Source organism: Chelonia mydas, chromosome 10, assembly GCF_015237465.2.
Source record: "Chelonia mydas isolate rCheMyd1 chromosome 10, rCheMyd1.pri.v2, whole genome shotgun sequence".
In the NCBI taxonomy this organism is placed as follows: domain Eukaryota; kingdom Metazoa; phylum Chordata; order Testudines; family Cheloniidae; genus Chelonia; species Chelonia mydas.
In genome coordinates, this window is record NC_051250.2 from 51237145 (window position 1) to 51250506 (window position 13362).

Here is a 13362-nt window from a genome sequence, read left to right on the forward strand (position 1 = left end):
CTCCAGACTGCTACCGATCAGTCGCTAACCAATTCGGAGTGGGAAAGTCGACAGCTGGAGTCGTGTTGATGCAAGTGTTGAGGGCCATTAATTGTATCCTGCTCCAGAAGACCATGACTCTGGGCAACGTGTGTGACATTGTGGATGGCTTTGCACAAATGGGCTTCCCTAACTGCAGAGGGGCAACATATGGCATGCACATTCCAATTCTGGCACCAGATCACCTAGACACGAAGTACATTAATTGCAAGGGGTATTTCTCAATGGTTCTCCAGGCACTTGTGGATCATCGTGGGCGTTTCACAAACATTAACGCAGGCTGGTCTGGAAAGGTGCATGATGCACGCATCTTTCAGAACACTGGCCTGTTCAAGAAGCTGCAACCAGGGACTTTCTTCCTGGACCAGAAAGTCACCGTAGGGAAGGTCAAAATGCCCATTGTGATTCTGGAAGACCCTGCCTACCCCTTAATGCTGTGGCTTATGAAGCCATACATGGGGCAACTTGATAGCAGCAAGGAGCAGTTCAACAACAGGTTGAGCAAGTGCAGAATGACTGTTGAGTGTGCATTTGGCCGTTTAAAAGCCCACTGGTGATGCCTGTATGGGAAGCTGGACATGGCCAAAGACAATATTCCTATGCTTATAGCCGCGTGCTGTACGCTCCATAATATTTGTGAAGGGAAGGATGAACACTTCACTCAGGGCTGGACTGCAGAGGCTCAGCGCCTGGAGGCTGAGTTTGAACAGCCTGAGACCAGAGTTATTAGAGGGGCACAGCGTGAGGCCATAAAGATCAAGGATGCCTTGAGTCAGCAATTTGAAGCTGAAAGCCACTAATATTTGTTGCTATGCTCGGGATTGCAGTGCTTGTAATGCTAGGAGGTGATTGGTGCACATGATGCAAGAAAGGGGCTTAACATAATTGTATGTTGCTTTGCAGCGCTCTTTTTGATTTCACTTAATAGAATAAAGATTGCTTTCAGACCAACACAATTCTTTTATTAAAAAGCAACAACTGGAGGAGAGAGTCAAAGGAAAAAATTCATCAGCAGGGAGGGGGATGGGAGGGTCTCAAGAGGAAGAGGGGTCCCGGAATGGCTACAGATTTGTGTATGTCCAGGGATCATCCCCAACTTCTCCTTTGGAGTTCAGTGCAGCAGGTGCTGTACTTCAGCAGGGCCAAACTGCAGAGGGATGGGTGTTGAGTGCAGTGGGTAGTGGGAGTCCACACTGCTGGACTGTGAGGAGGGAGGAGTGGAATGCTGCGGGTAGAGAGTGGAGCCAGGAGGTTGATAAGAGTGTGTTGGCGGTGTGTGTGTGGGGCACATGGGAAAGAGTTTTGTGACAGCGGCTGCAGGGGAGGGTGGGTGCGGAGCTGCTTAGTTTGAAGAATTAGTATCACCTGGAGCATTTCCACTTGGCGTGCCATAATGTTTAAGAGCTGCTCCATGACGTCTTTCTGGTGTGCCGCATTCTCCTTTCGGTCCCTCTTCTCGCTGTCCCGCCACTCCTTCAATTCCTGTTTCTCGGCGGCGGAGTGCATCATAACCTCACGGAGAAAGTCCTCCTTAGTTCTTCTTGGCCACTTTCTAATTCTGCACAGCCGTTCTGCCGACGATAACAAAGAGGGAGGCTGGGCTCCCAAGGACATCTCTGTGAAGTTTAAATGCAACATTTTACAGAAGCAGTATTGTTTGCAACACAGTCAACACTGATTAAGTGCTTTAAAACACAGCAAGTACTCACACACCTGTCACTAACTGGCTGACCCAGGCAATCACACATGAGCCACAAGACCCCCAAAATGGTGAGTAGCCACAGGGGCAGGGTAAATCACTCTTCATGGACACTGCTGTACACTGGGCACGTGGCTCCTGGGGAGAGCCAGCACTGGAGGGGGAAAGGGGGTCTGATAATCATTCCTGTCCCCACACTTTCCACAGGCGGTGATCATTGTGGAAGATATCTCGCTGCTGAGGATGAGCAGGGAATCAAGGGAGGGTCTTCTCCAAGCCTGCGGCTTCCACCCTGGCCCCTATGCGGCTCGCCTATGTGCAGCAATGGTCCCCCCCCACGTGACAGCACAGTGGCATGGGAAAGTTAACATTAATGGGGCAAGAAACAAAGCAGCTCTGCCGAGGAACCTGCGGCAGCGGATTGCACAGTATCTCCACAAGAGTTTCCTGGAGATCTCTGAGGGAGATTCCCGTGAAGTGAGGGAGTCTATCAACAGCCTGTTCTGCCGCTCACACTAGGCATGCGGGGGGAGACAAGCCTGTTTTCTGCAACCCTCCTTCCCCTAGCTCCTCACTTCAGCAATTCCTAAAATCAGATCCACTTACTAGGGGCCTCCTCTCCTCTTTGCGCTTCACCAAGATCCAACTGCTGTGACTGGTGACGCTCTGTACCTTGAGGAACACCCTACACCCCCATGTTCATCTTTATAAAATGATTGTGTGGTATCCAATGCAAAGTTTGTCATGTTGGGTGTCTTCGGAAGGGTCATGATGCACTGAGCATGGTTGTTATAGTGACATTACAGAGAGAACAGAGAGGCAGTTTATACGTCATCAGGGCACGAATGGGACAAATGCAGCCCAGCCTCACAGGAACAATGGACACTGGCTCATGCAGCAACAAAAGAATTTGTTAGACTCTTGAGGCAGTCACCCCCTTCCTTTGGTTAGTTTGAACCTGGGATGAGGTGATGCTCACCTGACTCTGGAGATAAAGTAAAGAGGAAAGAAAGGACATGATAAAAGGGAGAGACATTTTGCCATGCTCTCTCTCTTCCTTCTACATCTGCAGACACCACCACCACCAAGCGACTGAAGCGCTGATCAAAGGGGAGAGCCTGCCTGAAGAGCAGCCAGCCTGTGGTGAGAATCATCTAAGTTTGTACGCAGGGCTGTCCTTATCCATATGCAAAGTACGCAGCTGCATAGGGCACCAGGAAATTTGGGGCACCAAATTTCCTGGTGCCCTGCGCAGCTGCGTGCTGTTCCAACCCCTGCTCCGCCTCTTCCCGCCCCTGCTCTGCCCCAACCCCACCTCTTCCCACCCCTGCTCCACCCCTTCCCCAAAGCCCCCGCCTCTGCTCTGCCCCTTTCTGCTCTGCCCCCACCCAGCCCCTTCCCTGCCTCTTCCTGGCCCTGCTCTGCCCCAGCCCTGCCCTGCCCCCACTCTCCTGAGAAGTGGAGCAGGGCTGGGTCTGCATTCACTGGTGGCGGGAAGTGCAGTGGCCCAGCCCCAGCTGTGCCGCCAGTGAGTGCTGTGGGGTGGTTCCCCCTGTTCCACAAGCCAGCCCTGCCCCCCCCACGGAGGCCATAGGGCCCCAGAGTAGCTAGGGTCAGCTCTTTTTGTAAGGACATTGAAAGTGTTAAGATCAGCTTAGAATGCATTTTGCTTTTATTTCATTTGACCAAATCTGACTTGTTATGCTTTGACTTATAATCACTTAAATGTACCTTTATAGTTAATAAATCTGTTTGTTTATTCTACCTGAAGCAGTGCATTTGGTTTGCAGTGTCAGAGACTTCCCTTGGGAGAACAAGCCTGGTACATATCAATTTCTTCGTTAAACTGAGAAATTTATACAAGCTTGTAGCGTCCAGTGGGCATAACTGGACACTGCAGGATGGAGGTTCCCAGGGTTGTTTCTGGGACCAGAGATATTGGCTAGAGTCATTCGCTTGAAAGTAGCTGGGAGCAGCTTGCATGCCAGAGGCTATGTGTGAACAGCCCAGGAGTGGGGGTTCTCACAGCAGAGCAGGGTAAGGCTGGCTCCCAGAGTCAAGGATTGGAGTGGCCTAGCAGATCACTGGTCCAGACAACACCAGAGGGGAATGTCACACTGGCTAGGCTCCTCTAGGGTAGAAAAGAGCTCCTGGCTGCATGCATCTCTGGGCTCTGAGTCATCCTCTGCCTCTGGGTCCGCTCCCCATCCCTGTTGAAGATTTCCTCCTCCTGGCTTGGTGCACTCTCAACTGGCAACGAAACCAATGAAATATCCACAGGGGACTTCGCAGGGGAGGTGGGGTCGCCACCGAGTATCACGTCCAGCTCTTTGCAGAACCGGCAGCTTGTGGGAGCTGCACTGGAGCAACGGTTTGACTCCTGCCCTTGTGGTAGGCGTTCTGCAGCTCCTTCACTTTGACCCTGCACTGCAGTGTGTCCTGGTCATGGCCCCTTTCTGTCATTCATCATGAAATCTGTCAGTAGGTATCATAATTTCTACAGATGGAGCGCCGCTAGGACAGGACAGCCTCCTCTCCCTAAATGCTGACGAGGTCCAGCAGCTCCGCATTGCTCCAAGTGGGGAATTGCCTGGTGCATGGAGCAGGCCTGGCCACCTGGAAAGATGTGCTAAGACCACTGCATGCATCACCGAGGGGACTTTCGGAAGGGGACTTTCAAATTTGCAAAGGCATGTACAGGGTGGGGCTGACGGTTGGTCACATGAGGGCAGGGCAGTAGAGTTCAAACCGATGACCAGAGAGGCGAGAACAGGCATTGTGGGACACCTCCCGGAGGCCAACCGTAGCGCTGTAATTGCCACGGTGTCTACACTGGCACAGTGGCACTGTAGCCCCAACACAGAAAGCTGTATGCCTCTCGTCAGGTGTTTTTTTTTTTTTTTTTACAGCACTGCATCTGCATAGTTTCTGCCCACTAAGTGGCTTGGCAGTGTGTTCATCTCAGGAGTTACAGTACAGAAAGCTGCTTTACTGCACAGAAACTTGCCAGTGTGGACAGGGCCTAAGTTTCCCAACATTTGCGATCCAGGGTTTTTGCTCAGGTCCATCTCTAGTTACAGGGTTTTAGGACTATGGTTCATATTTCGTTGGAGGCCTCTGGCCACTCATACTGGCAAAATCCTGTAGCTGAAGAAATCAAATCCTATCGAGCTTCAAGGCCCTCCCAAAATAAATCCTGGGTAAGGAGCTGAGACCCAGTTTAGAAAGGCACTTAGTGCTGACTCTGAAATAGTTCTTCCTCTCTGTTACATTTCAAAGATAAGCTGAGACACACTAAGCAAGAAGGTACTGCATCATACAGTGCAAAACTGGAAGGGCCTGAGCATAGCTCAAGTTATATCAGTTGATAAAGAATAAATTTAAGAGATAGATCTAGCAACATACTCTGTGCGTAATGATCACCACATGCTGTCTGTACAACACACTCATTTATCTGCATCGTCACCATCATCCCAAAGCACCGTGGAAACTGATATACTAATAGGCATTCTATAACATTGCATAACAATCAGAGGAAACAGGGAAGTAAAGAATAATACTGTATCTAGCTGAAATTGTGGAGGAGTTTTTGTAGGGACAATATAAATTACCCAAGTTGAAATTTGGCCACAGAGCTAAATTAATCCCCCTATATATTAATTCTATACTGTACGCTTATAGGGACCGATCCAATGCCCAACTGAAGTCAATAGCAGTGTTTCCAGTGATTTAAATTGGTTTTGGATTAGGCCCATCGGGAATGTAACCCACGTGGATGCATTTCTCTCCAATATTCTGAAACTTCCCAATGCACCTAGTATTATAAATTCCTGTATTATAACAGGAGAGGACATTGAGCTGCAAAGTTCAGATACAGCCCTTGAACCCTCAATGTTTGGAAGGTGTTTTGGATTTCAAGTTTTTGATTGGGTCATGAGAGAGGTAAGGAAGCTGCAAAATATGGCTCCAGAAGAACATCTCCATTGCCAACTGGAATTCCGAGGGAATGAGGGATGGTATTTGGACCTGGGCTTAATTTAGATGAAGCTCTCGTTTCAGTGCTGTTCTGTTGCAAGAACTGTACCTTGAAGAATCAAACTGAGGGTAACACTTTTGATAAAATTACAGTGAAGTGAAACATTAAGATGACTAAGTATAGTTCAGCTGCGATATTTAGATAGTCAGAATGGGGACTCCCACCTGACTAATCTGCCAAGAGCACGCAGTCGCTCAGAATCCAAATCAGACCCATTCATTGGCTTGGCATGGTGTCCCTGCTGAGGTTGGTTTCTCTCTCTCTCACACACACTCAGCTTTGTTTTATCTGATGTATGACATTTGGTAAGTTGTCTCATATTTTAATTACCTGATTTCCTTATTGGAGAGAAGCATTAGATGAGCACAGATCCAAATGTAGGTCTCTTTATTGCAGAAGGGAAAGAACACGTGTTTCACGTGCAGCACACAATGGATACCTACAGTTTGTAATATGTGTGAGCAACCACTTTCCCCAACCTGCTCTGTAAACATAAGTCTGCACACTGTGCAAAGTCCAAACTTACCCTCCTCCCAGGAATTTGGCTTTAGTAACAAAGGAAAACAATAAGAAGAGAACAAAAGTTAGCTCAGATGTTCTCCCAGGCTCTGTTGCTCCTAGGTCTCCTCCTTTAGGACTACTCAGCCCACACCCTAGATCATCTACTTCTGGAGAGCCACTCCCATCTCCTTTATACATGACTAATGAACCATCTAGCCTCAGTGCGTCAACAGAATACACTTAACCCTTCCTCAGCAAGATCAACACCTGTTAACAGTGTGGAATATCTCAAGTAGACACTGTTGCCCTGTTACAACATAATATATTTGCATCGGGGAATGCCATGAAGGAATAGCATGTGAGAAGCTCTGCATATAGGACAAATCCTACTCTGTCTCCTCAGTTGAAGAGCACCTTGCTTGAAGTGAAACCAAGGGAGGTTTTATTGCATAAGGAGTGGGGAAGATCTGGGGCATCCATACAGTGGTCATGCATCTCCACAGCAGCTCCTGGGATGCCACGGTGCATTGGGAGTTTGTACTGGAAGTAGGCTGGGGTATCTGTTACAATGCAATCTACCAGCCAGATGTACATGCGTGGCGTGCAACTAACGCAGAAATGACTCCAACCCCAAGGCAGCCTGTGGGGGGTGGGGAAGTATCCCCCACAGCAATCCCAAGGACACTGTTTAGCTGCTCAGGCTGTGCACTGGGGATGGCATGTGGGGTAAGATGGTTTCATAAAAACCCATCCCATGTCGTCACCCTTGCATTGTTAACAGAGCAGAGGAGAACAGCTGTGAAATCTGAGAAGGGAGGAGCTGCATTCAGACTCTGCTCCCTTTCCCAACTCCCTACATTCTCTCACCAATTGGCTCCCAGCATGCTTACTAATAAGGGCCACACACTTCATCTTGATAACAGGCCTGGCACCCGCTGTTGTATTTAAACATCAGAGTGCAGGGCGGGCATCAGCTTTCAGCTCAGCTGGATCACAACTGCAGCATTCTGTGTGGCGTCCCAGAGCCATGCACTGTAGGACTAATTGTTTCTCCACACTTTTCTCCTGACAAGTTACATCAAGTTACAAATGTAAATTATTACATTTGTTTAGAGGACAATTTTATGGTAACCTCAAATTCACTCTGTACCAGGAGGCCCTGCAGGGAAGGCTTCCCAGAGCAGGGCTGGGCTTCCTCAGGAGAAATACAAGCATACAAGGAGCTCTGTTAGGAGATTTCGAAGCAATACAGACCAGTTTGGGGAGAGTCTTTAAACATTTTGAAAGCTGCTGTTGCCACATAGAAAAACCTAGAGCAATAATTTACTGATCACCAACTTATGTGGGGTCTGGGTGGCTCAGGGGGTTAGGGCCTTGTAATGGACCATCCCATATTCCTCTCCTAGGTCACTGGTTCCAATCCACCCCAGGATGGCATTGACCATTTGATATCCATTCAGGGGATAATTGAAATGAATTGGCATCTCTCTGTTTCCTAATGAACAGCCACCCAGATAACAAAACATCAGGAGTGAAGGAGCAGGAAGACTGAACTATCTGCTCAACCACAAAGGAACTGACTCCAGAGAAGGGTTAGCTGCATTGGTGGGGTAGCATGGGGGAAGTCTGCACTGTCACCTTTTTTGCTAATGAAAATATAGAAGATCTTCCAGGGCTGCCAACCCAGCTTCTCTCCAAAAGGCTATACATATACTTAACTACTTTAAAGAGACAAAAACAGTGGAATGGAAGTGAGGTGCCAGCCTCAGCTAAACATCCAGCGGTGAGCCAGGCTTAGCATTCTCACATCTGGTTATCAGGATCCTGCTGGTTTTCTCTCTAATGTAAATTTCGGTCTCATCTACAGAGCACACATATGGATTACTGTACAGAACAGCACCCTCTGGTGGGACAAAGCAAGTTAGCACCACCTCTCTCTCGACTTTCTTTTTTTGATTAGGGAAAACACACTTGACTAAACCAAGCCCTGATTAAAAAGCGACCGGGAGTGTGAGGTACCATAGGGAAACATAGGCAGCACAGGTCACAAAAAGCAGGGGGAAAGAGAGGTGTCAGACACACCTGATTACAGATATAAATGAGAAAAGAAATGCAATGCTGCCACCACAGCTCACTCCCAGCATCAACAGTGAGACAAGGTGGGTGAGGTAATATCTTTTATTGGCCCAACTTCTGTTGGTGAGAGAGAGGTGCTTTCGCGCTTACACAGAGCTCGTCTTCTTGCGCGCGCACACAAACTCTCCCTGTCCCTCGCAGCTGCAAAGACCGAACAATCTTAGCGCATAATGGAGGCTACTAAGAGGATCAATTCATTAAGATATTTGAGGTGCTCAAATGCCAGGGTGATGGGAGCCATCAAATATCTGGAGAGAAAGGTGCCTAAACGTCTCAGTGCAGCTCAGGGCTCCATTGGGCAAGACTGTCGTGGCTACAAAACTTTCCAATTTAAGTCGACAGGACACAGAATTATCCCCAGCGTACAGCTAGGAGAACTGAGGCAGAGAGATTGTGAAACTTGCCCTATACTTAGAAAACACATTATTTAAATTCTTTGTTCCCTGGGAGATCATGGTGAATGTATTAGCATTGCGCGGTGCTGTTATAGGATATTAGGTATGGCCAGGCTAGCTCAGACTGAACGGGTTTGTTGCTATCATAGATTTCATATGGTTTCCCTGACCAGAGTGGACTTCTGAGAACCATGCTGCAGGGCTTGGCTATACAATAAAATCAATTATACAAGTGAGTTGTTATAAACTTGCTGGATGAGACTTGAGCAACAATTCTGAGATGCCCAGAGAGGTAAGCCTGGTTATAATGTAATTAGGTCAGACCCAGACATGTTATATAACATGGCCAAAGGTACCTTGCTGGGTTGCTGCAATGGCCCCATGACAGAGTATATTTTGCAGGCCACAGACAGGTCCATAAATTACCTGGGGAGGGTAAACGAATACTCTAGTCCAGAGCACAATTGTAATAATTGTATGCTTTTTAACTACAAAAAACAACTATTATCCATAATAGCTCTAGGTGTGCCCATGTTAATCTGTCTAGAAGCACTCTTAGGGAGGAACCCCTCCCTTATGCACATTAGTTTGTTTAAACAGATGCATCAAGCTTGGTATTAAGCTAGCGTGCGAGCCCAAAAAGCCCTGCACTGTATAGGTTTGTATAATGGAACTACCATGGAAACAGAGGGCAAAGTTCTTTTTCTTTGCCCACAGCACAGATTGGAGCAGAGTTTTGCCTTGGGTCTGGGCAAACAAAGAAAAAAGTTTAACCCCCGTCCCCACAACCTCTGCAGAAGAAAATCTCTCTCTTGCAGCTATGTAATTACACAACAGATATTCTCCTGCAAACGTAGGTTAAACAAAGTTTCAGCACCTGCATATAGTATTTTTCCTTTGTATATGATGTTTTATGAACAATTTGATGAAACCAGAGTGAACTCCCCCCACTCCCACCCCCTTTGTTAAGGTTGCAGGCCCATATCAGTAATGTGAGTGTATATAAAACCTTTAAAAAATGTTAGAGTAACAAATTCAGACATTGGAAACCCAGGTAATGAAGAACCCAGGTAATGAAATGTTAATGGTATATTTCTGAAGAAAGGCGTACAAATTATCATAATTTCCCCCCCTAAAAATGCCAGCCTACCTTTTTCTCTATTTTACCAGCGGAGTACTGAAAGAACAGCAGTTTAATAATCTGCTCCACAAAGACAGGACTCCAGTACTACAGCATAAGGCTTTGGCATCACACGACCTTTTAGTGTCAGAACTCCAACAGCCTGAATTAAGATATAGCATAGGAGCCCTGTGCAGATACAAAATTTGTATCCATGTCCATCCACAATCTGCAAACATGGTCTGTGGATATAAAACAGATATCTGCAGATTTGCAGGGCTCTATATATGAGGTATGCATATGGAGGCATACTAGCTCTGTTTCTAATGGTACTTGGACAACTGGATGCCATACAGAACTACGGGGTCCAATTTTGTGAGATGCTGAATATCCCTGTTCCGAGAGTGCTCTATAGAAATATTTGCATACACCTGAAAAGTTAATAGATAAAATGACAGCAGATGACTCTCAAGACTATGCAGGATTGGTCCTGGACTTTGTAGGCCCAGTACCATTTTTTGTTGTGCTTTTGTTGTGCGGGCAGCTTAAGCAGTGCAAAGCTACAGGAGATGACTGGGGGGAAACCAGTCCCTCCCTGCCTTCTGCTAGAGCTGAACCTCTTGCAATTCACACCGGTGGAATTCCCCTCTGACAGGTGGCTTGCTGGTGCAGCAATGAGAGAAATGCTAGGGTTCCACCCCGCACCGTGTCCTCCTGTGCCCCTGAGCAGCTCGTGCGTGCCCCCCAAACAATCACGTCCTGTTCGGAGGGTATGGGCAGGGCAGCTCTGTGAAGGGAAATAGCAGAAAGAGGCTGGGGGAGGGAGGGTGAGAACACAGGGGTGGGCATCGAGCTGCAGACATACAGGCTGCCTGGATCAGAGGCGCCCCAGTGAATGCTGATGCTTCCTTGCCTTCTCCACCTGGCATATCTCCCTTGGTTCATTAAAGCAAAGTCCTGCTGCTGCAAGCCAGGGGCCCTAAAGTATGAGGAGGAGGGCAATGCATGACCAATAGGCTTGGTGGAGATGACGGGAGTGGGGGAAAAGGAAATCTACCCTTCCTGTCTACAGAAGAGCAGAGTCACCAGAGCGGGCCCAGAGACGACCCCCAGACCCAAGCTTTGTGATGGAGAAATTATTTTCTTGCCTTTGATGAGCCCTGTCCCCAGCAGTCAGGTTGTGGAGACAGGGCTCAAAGAATAAAGAAAAGGGCTGGAGACTTGAAAATTGAGGTCTCCAGTCAATCAAAAATAGGTGCTGTACTCTAGAGCCCAAGTAGAGGAGTTCGGGAAATCAAGTTGTCTCTCTCCCCTGCACTTTCTGCTCTTTGCTACAAACAGGTGAATACAGTTGGAAAACTATTTAACTTAGGTTTCAGAGTAGCAGCCGTGTTAGTCTGTATTCGCAAAAAGAAAAGGAGTACTTGTGGCACCTTAGAGACTAACCAATTTATTTGAGCATAAGCTTTCGTGAGCTACAGCCCTCTTCATGAATGCATCCGATGAAGTGAGCTGTAACTCACGAAAGCTTATGCTCAAATAAATTGGTTAGTCTCTAAGGTGCCACAAGTCCTCCTTTTATTTAACTTAGGTGAACAATTCTCCCTTTGGGAGGGAAAATCAAGGGTAGCTTGTTCAATTCTCTTTAAGTTTACTGAAAAATTCTCCTTCAGCCCCAGATCTGAAATGCCACCTTTGAGGAGGATACATCACCAGTGGATTTTAGAGGAAGTCCTAAATTTAGGCTCCAAAGGAAACTCAGTTGTAACTTTACCTATGGAGTGAGTCCTATCATTCCCAAATTACTGGAGTTAGCCTCTCAATTTGCTCACAGAAACTTCTTTCTAGTAATTAAAATCTAGATTCTAGGGAACTACCATTTTCCTTTTGCACCATGACTGAGTTGCACAGATCCAGTATTTCTTACACACTGGAGTCTTTAGCATGCTTGAGTTATGCTTCTTGCTTGGGTTTCTTTGGTCTAATATGGGTAGGTAAGAAAGGAGTCTGTGAATGCTGAAAACATTTTCCAGAGCTCTCCTTGTAAGACTTCAAATTTAATTCTCAGGGCTGGGCAAAAGTCCAGGGTATTGAATCCACAGAGGTTGAGTAAGTTACAGAGAGAAATTAAACAGCACTGCTGTAGCTTCCACTGTCTCTGTGAGTGCCTTCACACGGAGTGTGGCTTGTTCCTGAAGCTGTTTAGAAGGGTCAGATGCAATTTCCACTATAAATCTAATTATGCAGAGAATGAATAACTCAAATATTTTCAATGGTGTCTATTGCAAGCTTAGCATACAAGCAACACGACAGATTGATTTTTTTGTCCTGAGAAGTGTTGAAATTGTGTTAAACACACTACGCCCTTTCAGAGAATTTTTTTAAACCTACAAAAATAAGACTTAATTATAAAGCTGACAGTTTTCTACTGTTCTATTCCTCACTAAGAAAACAAGAGAGCTAAGTTCTCTGTGTACGGAGCAGCTTTGCCTTTAAGCTCATTGTGATGTCAGCCTACAACAACAGTTCATTGCTTATTTCCACAAATTTCATGCGCAAATGGTGAACGTCTTAATTATGTCAGTTTACTTGCATGACTGCAGTTGGGACACCCTAGGCTTCTCATCCTAATTAAGCAGCTGTCCTGATTAAGGAAAGAGACACTGAAGACAATTAAAATGAATAAAACACTGCACTGAGGCTAACGTCTAACATTAAATCTGGTCTAGCAGATCAGGCACCGGACTGGGAGTCAGCAGACCTAGCTTCTCTTCCTGGCACTACCACGGACATGCTGTGTGACTGGGCAGGTCATGTCGCAGCCTCCATTCCCCCTCCCACCCTTTGTCTGTCTTGTCTATTTCGACTAAGGTCTTCAGGGCAGACCAGTCTCTCACTATGTGTTTGTATAGCACCTAGAACAATAAGGCCCCAATTCCTACTGGGGCCCTTAGGAGCTATTGTAGTTCTAACAGGAATTTTATTTGGCAACTTCTGTATTGGAAGACTGGAATGGAGACCCCCCCCACCCTGATTTAACACCTGGTTTGGCAGTGGCTGCTTCTATCCCCAGGAGCTCTCCACTCTTCACTAAATTTCCATCTCGTTTCACTTTGGAATGAGGGAGGTAGTTGGTAGAGGAGGCTAGCTGAGGAGAGGTAAAGCAAAAGCCAGGAAAGGGGTCTGGGGTCTGCACAAACAGCCTGGAAATGGTGGGGAGTCCTGGGGCAGCAAGTATGAGCTGAGGAGAGTCAAGTGGAGAATGTGTCTTGGGGAGTAAGGCTGGAGAGACAGGTGGCATATGAGGAGGGGTTGGATGGAGAATGCTATGGGACCATAGGGAAGGGCCAGGTGAAGCCAGAAGTGTGTGCTGTGGGATCTAGACCAATGGGATGGGCATAGAGACAGACAGATTAGAAGGCGATGGAGGGTGGAA

The 13362-nt window shown here is 47.1% G+C and overlaps 1 long non-coding RNA gene across 1 annotated transcript in view; it reads right to left on the reverse strand.

Annotated features, from left to right (window-relative positions):
- Positions 1–1604: 1604 nt before the first annotated feature.
- The window catches only part of LOC119567240, a 36265-nt gene continuing 24507 nt past the window's right edge, over positions 1605–13362 (reverse strand). Inside the window, exon 4 of the long non-coding RNA XR_005227165.2 lies at positions 1605–1655. This is a non-coding gene — a long non-coding RNA (uncharacterized LOC119567240). The remainder of the gene's footprint in view (positions 1656–13362) is intronic.